The sequence below is a fragment of the Arachis hypogaea genome, chromosome 6 (genome assembly GCF_003086295.3).
Source record: "Arachis hypogaea cultivar Tifrunner chromosome 6, arahy.Tifrunner.gnm2.J5K5, whole genome shotgun sequence".
NCBI lineage: Eukaryota > Viridiplantae > Streptophyta > Magnoliopsida > Fabales > Fabaceae > Arachis > Arachis hypogaea.
This window is the reverse complement of record NC_092041.1, coordinates 66,023,343-66,031,883: the sequence shown is the minus strand read 5'-3', so window position 1 is coordinate 66,031,883 and position 8,541 is coordinate 66,023,343. Positions and strand designations below refer to the sequence as shown.

General features: G+C 42.3%; 1 non-coding gene across 1 annotated transcript; it reads right to left on the bottom strand.

Annotated features, from left to right (window-relative positions):
• Positions 1-656: 656 nt before the first annotated feature.
• Positions 657-764, bottom strand: LOC112700081 (small nucleolar RNA R71). Its single transcript, XR_003153003.1, has one exon. It is a non-coding gene; the product is annotated as a small nucleolar RNA R71 (small nucleolar RNA).
• Positions 765-8,541: the final 7,777 nt, after the last annotated feature.

Genomic DNA, 8,541 nt, shown 5'->3' with positions numbered 1-8,541 from the left:
TTGATAAGTTCGAATTTTCTACTTCTGTCTTCTACTCTTCTTTTCCTCTGACACTTCAAGGAATCTCTATACTGTGACATAGAGGATTCCACATTTCTTGTTCTCTTCTCTCTCATATGAGCAGGAGCAAAGACAAAGGCATTCTTGTTGAGGCTGATCCTGAACCTGAAAGGACCTTGAAGAGAAAGCTAAGAGAAGCCAAAGCACAACTCTCTTTAGAGGACCTGACCGAATTCTTCAAAGAAGAAGAACACATGGCAGCCGAAAACAACAATGCCAACAATGCAAGAAAGGTGCTGGGTGACTTTACTGCACCTACTCCCGATTTCTATGGGAGAAGCATCTCTATCCCTGCCATTGGAGCAAACAACTTTGAGCTTAAGCCTCAATTAGTTTCTCTAATGCAACAGAATTGCAAGTTCCATGGACTTCCACTGGAAGATCCTCATCAGTTTTTGGCTGAGTTCTTGCAAATCTGTGACACTGTCAAGACTAATGGGGTTGACCCTGAGGTCTACAGACTTATGCTATTCCCTTTTGCTGTAAGAGACAGAGCTAGGACACAGTTGGACTCACAACCTAAAGAAAGCCTGGACTCTTGGGAAAAGCTAGTCAATGCCTTCTTGGCAAAGTTCTTTCCACCTCAAAAATTGAGTAAGCTTAGAGTGGAAGTCCAAACCTTCAGACAGAAGGAAGGAGAATCCCTCTATGAAGCTTGGGAAAGATACAAACAATTAATCAAAAAATGTCCCTCTGACATGCTTTCTGAATGGAGCATCATAGGAATTTTCTATGATGGTCTCTCTGAACTGTCCAAGATGTCCTTGGATAGCTCTGCTGGAGGCTCTCTTCATTTGAAGAAGACGCCTACAGAAGCTCAAGAGCTAATTGAAATGGTTGCAAATAACCAATTCATGTACACTTCTGAAAGAAATCCTGTGAACAATGGGACTAGTCAGAAGAAAGGAGTTCTTGAGATTGACACTCTGAATGCCATATTGGCTCAGAACAAAATATTGACTCAACAAGTCAATATGATTTCTCAAAGTCTGTCTGGAATGCAAAATGCACCAAGCAGTACTAAGGAAGCTTCATCTGAGGAAGAAGCTTATGATCCTGAGAATCCTTCAATGGAAGAGGTGAATTACATGGGAGAACCCTATGGAAACACCTATAATCCTTCATGGAGAAATCATCCAAATTTCTCATGGAAAGATCAACAGAGACCTCAACAAGGTTTCAATAACAATAATGGTGGAAGAAACAGGTTTAGCAATAGCAAACCTTTTCCATCATCCTCTCAGCAACAGACAGAGAGTTCTAAGCAGAATACCTCTGACTTAGCAACCATGGTCTCTGATCTAATCAAAACCACACAAAGTTTCATGACTGAAACAAGGTCCTCCATCAGAAACTTGGAAGGACAAGTGGGTCAGCTGAGCAAGAAGATTAATGAACTCCCTCCTAGTACTCTCCCAAGCAATACAGAAGAAAATCCAAAAGGAGAGTGCAAGGCCATCAACATGGCCGAATTTTGGGAAGGAGAAGAGGCAGTGAACGCCACTGAGGAAGGCCTCACTGGACGTCCACTGACCTCCAATGAGTTCCCCAATAAGGAACCATGGGAATCTGAGGCTCAAAATGAGACCATAGAGATTCCACTGGACTTACTTCTGCCATTCATGAGCTCTGATGAGTATTCTTCCTCTAAAGAGGATGAGTATATCACTGAAGAGCAAGTTGCTAAATACCTTGGAGCAATCATGAAGCTGAATGACAAGTTATTTGGAAATGAGACTTGGGAGGATGAACCTCCTTGGCTCACCAAGGAACTGGATAACTTGTCTAGGCAGAAACTGCCTCAAAAGAGACAGGATCCTGGGAAGTTTTCAATACCTTGTACCATAGGCACCATGACCTTCAAGAAGGCCTTGTGTGACTTAGGGTCAAGTGTAAACCTCATGCCTCTCTCTGTAATGGAGAAGTTAGGGATCTCTGAGGTGCAAGCTGCAAAAATCTCACTAGAGATGGCAGACAATTCAAGAAAACAAGCCCATGGACTTGTAGAGGATGTTCTGGTTAAAGTTGAAGATCATTACATCCCTACTGATTTCATAGTCCTAGAGACAGGGAAGTGCATGGATGAATCCATCATCCTTGGCAGACCCTTCCTAGCCACAGCAAAGGCTGTGATTGATGTTGATAGAGGAGAGTTGATCATTCAAGTGAATGAAGAAACCTTGGTGTTTAAGGCTCAAGGATATCCCTCTGTCATCATGGAGAGGAAGCATGAAGAGCTTCTCTCAAAACAGAGCCAAACAGAGCCCCCACAGTCAAACTCTAAGTTTGGTGTTGGGAGGCCACAACCTAACTCTAAGTTTGGTGTTGAACCCCCACATTCAAACTCTAAGTTTGGTGTTGGGAGGTTCCAACATGGCTCTGAATATCTGTGAGGCTCCATGAGAGTCCTATGTCAAGCTAATGACATTAAAGAAGCGCTTGTTGGGAGGCAACCCAATGTTTTATAATTAACTATTTTCTTTTGTTATTTTATATTTTTTGTAGGTTGATGATCATAAGAAGTCACAAAATCAATGAAAAAAGCAAAAACAGAATGAAAAACAGGAAGAAAAACAGCACACCCTGGAGGACGCACCCACTGGCGTTTAAACGCCAGTGAGGTTAGCTGTTGGGCGTTTAACGCCCAGTCTAGCACCATTCTGGGCGTTTAACGCCAGAAAGGGGCACCAGACTGGCGTTAAATGCCAGAAATGGGCAAGAAGCTGGCGTTAAACGCCAGAAATGGGCACCAGCCCGGCGTTTAACGCCAGAAAAGGCTAAAAACGTGTTTTTTCTTGCTATTTGGTGCAGGGATGACTTTTCCTTGACACCTCAGGATCTGTGGACCCCACAGGATCCCCACCTACGCTACCACTCTCTCTCTTCTTCACCCATTCACCAATCACCTCAACACCTCTTCCCCAAAAAACCCTTCACCTATCAAATCCCATCTTTCTCTTCACCACTCACATCCATCCTTCATAAAACCCCACCTACCTCACCATTCAAATTCAAAAAACTTTCCCACCCAAACCCACCCTCAAATGGCCGAACCCTACCCTTCCCCTTCTCCTATATAAACCCTCCTTCACTCCTTCATTTTCACACATCCTAAACACCATTTCTCTCCCCTTTGGCCGAACACAAAGCCATTCCCTTCTTCCTCATTTATTCTTCTTCTACTCTCTTCTTCCTTCTTTTGCTCGAGGACGAGCAAACCTTTTAAGTTTGGTGTGGTAAAAGCATTGCTTTTTGTTTTTCCATAACCATTTATGGCATCCAAGGCCGGAGAAACCTCTAGAAAGAGGAAAGGGAAGGCAAAAGCTTTCACCTCCGAGTCATGGGAGATGGAGAGATTCATCTCAAGGGTGCATCAAGACCACTTCTATGAAGTTGTGGCCTTGAAGAAGGTGATCCCCGAGGTCCCTTTTTCACTCAAAAAGGGTGAATATCCAGAGATCCGACATGAGATCCGAAGAAGAGGTTGGGAAGTTCTTACCAACCCCATTCAACAAGTCAGAATCTTGATGGTTCAAGAATTCTATGCCAATGCATGGATCACCAAGAACCATGATCAAAGTGTGAACCCGGATCCAAAGAATTGGCTTACTATGGTTCGGGGGAAATACTTGGATTTTAGTCCGGAAAGTGTAAGGTTGGCATTCAATTTGCCCATGATGCAAGGAGATGAACATCCTTACACTAGAAGGGTCAACTTTGATCAAAGGTTGGACCAAGTCCTCACAGTTATATGTGAAGAGGGCGCCCAATGGAAGAGAGATTCAAGAGGGAAGCCGGTTCAATTGAGAAGGCATGACCTCAAACCCGTGGCTAGAGGATGGTTAGAGTTTATACAACGCTCAATCATTCCCACTAGCAACCGGTCCGAAGTTACCATAGACCGGGCTATCATGATCCATAGCATCATGATTGGAGAAGAAATAGAGGTCCATGAGGTTATAGCCCAAGAACTCTATAAGGTGGCGGACAAGTCCTCTACCTTGGCAAGGTTAGCCTTTCCTCATCTCATCTGTCACCTCTGTTATTCAGTTGGGGTTGACATAGAGGGAGACATCCCCATTGATGAGGACAAGCCCATCACTAAGAAGAGGATGGAGCACACAAGAGACCCCACTCACCATGAGATCCTTGAGATTCCTCAAGGGATGCACTTTCCTCCACAAAACTATTGGGAGCAACTAAACAACTCCCTAGGAGAATTGAGTTCCAACATGGGACAACTAAGGGTGGAGCATCAAGAACACTCCATCATCCTCCATGAAATCAGAGAAGATCAAAGAATCATGAGAGAGGAGCAACAAAGACAAGGAAGAGACATTGAGGAGCTCAAGCACTCCATAGGATCTTCAAGAGGAAGAAAGAGCCGCCATCACTAAGGTGGACCCGTTCTTTGATTTCCTTGTTCTTTATTCTTCTGTTTTTCGAATTCTAGTGCTTATGTTTATCTATGTTTGTGTCTTGTGATCATTAGTGTCTTAGTGTCTATGCCTTAAAGTTAAGAATGTCCTATGAATCCATCACCTTTCTTAAATAAAAACGTGCTTAAATTGAAAAGGAAAGAATTGCATGAATTTTGAATTTTACAACAGTTTAATTATTTTGATGTGGTGGCAATATTTTTGTTTTCTGAATGTATGCTTAAACAGTGCATATGTATCTTGAATTTGTGGTTCATGAATGTTGGCTCTTGAAAGAATGATGAAAAAGGAGACATGTTACTGAGGATCTGAAAAATCATTAAAATGATTCTTGAAGCAAGAAAAAGCAATGAAAAAAAAAAGAAGAAAATTTCGAAAAAAAAAAGAGAGAAGGAAAAAGAAAACGAAAAAAAAGAGGGAAAAGAAAGAAAAATAAAGTTGTGATCCAAGGCAATAAGAGTGTGCTTAAGAACCCTGGACACCTCTAATTGGGGACTCTAGCAAAGCTGAGTCACAATCTGAAAAGGTTCACCCAATTATGTGTCTGTGGCATGTATGTATCCGGTGGTAATACTGGAAGACAGAGTGCTTTGGGCCACGACCAAGACTCAATAAGTAGCTATGTTCAAGAATCATCATACTTAACTAGGAGAATCAATAACACTATCTGGATTCTGAGTTCCTAAAGAAGCCAACCATTCTGAATTTCAAAGGATAGAGTGAGATGCCAAAACTATTCAGAGGCAAAAAGCTAAAAGCCCCGCTCATCTAATTAATACTGATCTTCATAGATGTTTTTGGAATTCATTGCATATTCTCTTCTTTTTATCTTATTTGATTTTCAGTTGCTTGAGGACAAGCAACAATTTAAGTTTGGTGTTGTGATGAGCGGATAATTTGTACGCTTTTTGGCATTGTTTTTAGTATGTTTTTAGTATGATCTAGTTAGTTTTTAGTATATTTTTATTAGTTTTTAGTTAAAATTCACTTTTCTGGACTTTACTATGAGTTTGTGTGTTTTTCTGTGATTTAAGGTATTTTCTGGCTGAAATTGAGGGACCTGAGCAGAAATCTGATTCAGAGACTGAAAAGGACTGCAGATGCTGTTGGATTCTGACCTCCCTGCACTCGAAGTGGATTTTCTGGAGCTACAGAAGCCCAATTGGCGCTCTCTCAACGGCGTTGGAAAGTAGACATCCTGGGCTTTCCAGCAATATATGATAGTCCATACTTTGCCCAAGATTTGATGGCCCAAACCGGCGTTCAAAGTCACCCTCAGGAATTCCAGCGTTAAACGCCGGAACTGGCACCCAAATGGGAGTTAAACGCCCAAACTGGCACTAAAGCTGGCGTTTAACTCCAAGAAGAGTCTCTACACGAAAATGCTTCATTGCTCAGCCCAAGCACACACCTAGTGGGCCCGGAAGTGGATTTTTATGTCTTTTACTCATCTCTGTACACCCTAGGCTACTAGTTTTCTATAAGTAGGACCTTTTACTATTGTATTGAGATATCTGGGTAGCTATCTTCATTTTTATGCTATCTTAGATCACTAGGAGGCTGGCCTCACGGCCATGCCTAGACCTTGTTCTTATGTATTTTCAACGGTGGAGTTTCTACACACCATAGATTAAGGTGTGGAGCTCTGCTGTACCTCGAGTATTAATGCAATTACTATTGTTCTTCCATTCAATTCCGCTTGTTCTTGTTCTAAGATATCACTTGTTCTTCAACTTGATGAATGTGATGATCCGTGACACTCATCATCATTCTCACCTATGAACGTGTGACTGACAACCACCTCCGTTCTACCTTCGATTGGGTGAATATCTCTTGGATTCCTGATTGCACGATGCATGGTTGATCGCCTGACAACCGAGTGCTCGCCTGACAACCGAGCCAACCATTCCGTGAGATCAGAGTCTTCGTGGTATAGGCTAGAACTGATGGCGGCATTCAAGAGAATCCGGAAGGTCTAACCTTGTCTGTGGTATTCTGAGTAGGATTCAATGATTGAATGACTGTGACGTGCTTCAAACTCCTAGCAGGCGGGACGTTAGTGACAGACGCAAAAGAGTCGCTGGATTCTATTCCGGCCTGACCGAGAACCGACAGATGATTAGCCATGCTGTGACAGAGCATAGGAACGTTTTCACTGAGAGGATGGGAGGTAGCCACTGACAACGGTGAAACCCTACATAAGCTTGCCATGGAAAGGAGTAAGAAGGATTGGATGAAGACAGTAGGAAAGCAGAGAGACGGAAGGGAAGGCATCTTCATGCGCTTATCTGAAGTTCCTACCAATGAATTACATAAGTATCTCTATCTTTATCTTTATGTTTATTTCGTTCATCACCATATCCATTTGAGTTTGCCTGACTAAGATTTACAAGATGACCATAGCTTGCTTCATACTAACAATCTCCGTGGGATCGACCCTTACTCGCGTAAGGTTTATTACTTGGACGACCCAGTGCACTTGCTGGTTAGTTGTGCGAAGTTGTGTAATGCCATGGTATTGAACACCAAGTTTTTGGGGTTCATGACCGGGGATTATGAGAGTTGTGAAAAGTATTGTTCACAATTTCGCGCACCAGTGCACGAAATTGTGATCATCAACAATGGCGCCAAAAGCATGGTAGCACTCTCAAACGTGAATCACACTTTGTCACAACTCCGCACAACTAACCAGCAAGTGCACTTGGTCGTCCAAGTAATACCTTACGTGAGTAAGGGTCGATCCCATGGAGATTGTTGGTATGAAGCAAGCTATGGTCATCTTGTAAATCTCAGTTAGGTGGACAATAAAAGGTTATGGAGTTTTCGAATAATAATAATGAATAAATAGAAAATAAAGATAGAAATACTTATGTAAATCATTGGTGAGAATTTCAGACAAGTGTATGGAGGTGCTTGTCACTGTTGAATCTCTGCTTTCCTACTGCTTTCATCCAATCCTTCTTAATTCTTTCCATAGCAAGCTGTTTGTAGGGCATCACCGTTGTCAATGGCTACATCCCATCCTCTTAGTGAAAATGGTCCAAATGTTCTGTCACAGCACGGCTAATCATCTGTCGGTTCTCGATCATGTTGGAATAGAATCCATTGATTCTTTTGCGTTTGTCATCAAGCCCAGCAATCGCGAGTTTGAAGCTAGTCACAGTCATTCAATCCTGGAATCCTACTCGGAATACCACAGACAAGGTTAGACTTTCCGGATTCCCATGAATGCCGCCATCAATTCTAGCTTATACCACGAAGATTCTGATTAAGGAATCCAAGAGATATGCGCCCGGTCTAAGGTAGAACGAAAGTGGTTGTCAGTCATGCGTGTTCATAGGTGGGAATGATGATGAGTGTCACGGATCATCACATTCTTCAAGTTGAAGTGTAACGAATATCTTAGAACAAGAATAAGTCGAATTGAATAAAAAATAGAAGTACTTGCATTAAAACTCGAGGTACAGCAGAGCTCCACACCCTTAATCTATGGTGTGTAGAAACTCCACCATTGAAAATACATAAGTGATGAAGTTCCAGGCATGGCCGAGAGGCCAGCCCCCAAAACATGATCACTAGATCAAAAATACAATCCAGGATGAAAATATAATAGTAAAAAGTCCTATTTATACTAGACTAGCTACTAGGGTTTACAAAAGCAAGTAATTGATGCCGAAATCCACTTCCAGGGCCCACTTGGTGTGTGCTTGGGCTGAGCTTGAACTTTACACGAGCTAAGGCTTCATATGGAGTTGAACACCAAGTTGTAACGTGTTTTTGGCGTTTAACTCTGGTTCGTGACGTGTTTCTGGTGTTTGACTCTAGAATGCAACGTAGAACTGGCATTGAGCGCTAGGTTACGTCATCTAATCTCGTATAAAGTATGACCTATTATATATTTCTAGAAATCTATAGATGTCTATTTTCCAACACCGTTGAGAGCGCGCCATTTAGAGTTCTGTAGCTCCAGAAAATCTATTTCGAGTGCAGGGAGGTTAGAATCTAACAGCATCAGTAGTCCTTTGTCAGCCTTTTATCAGAG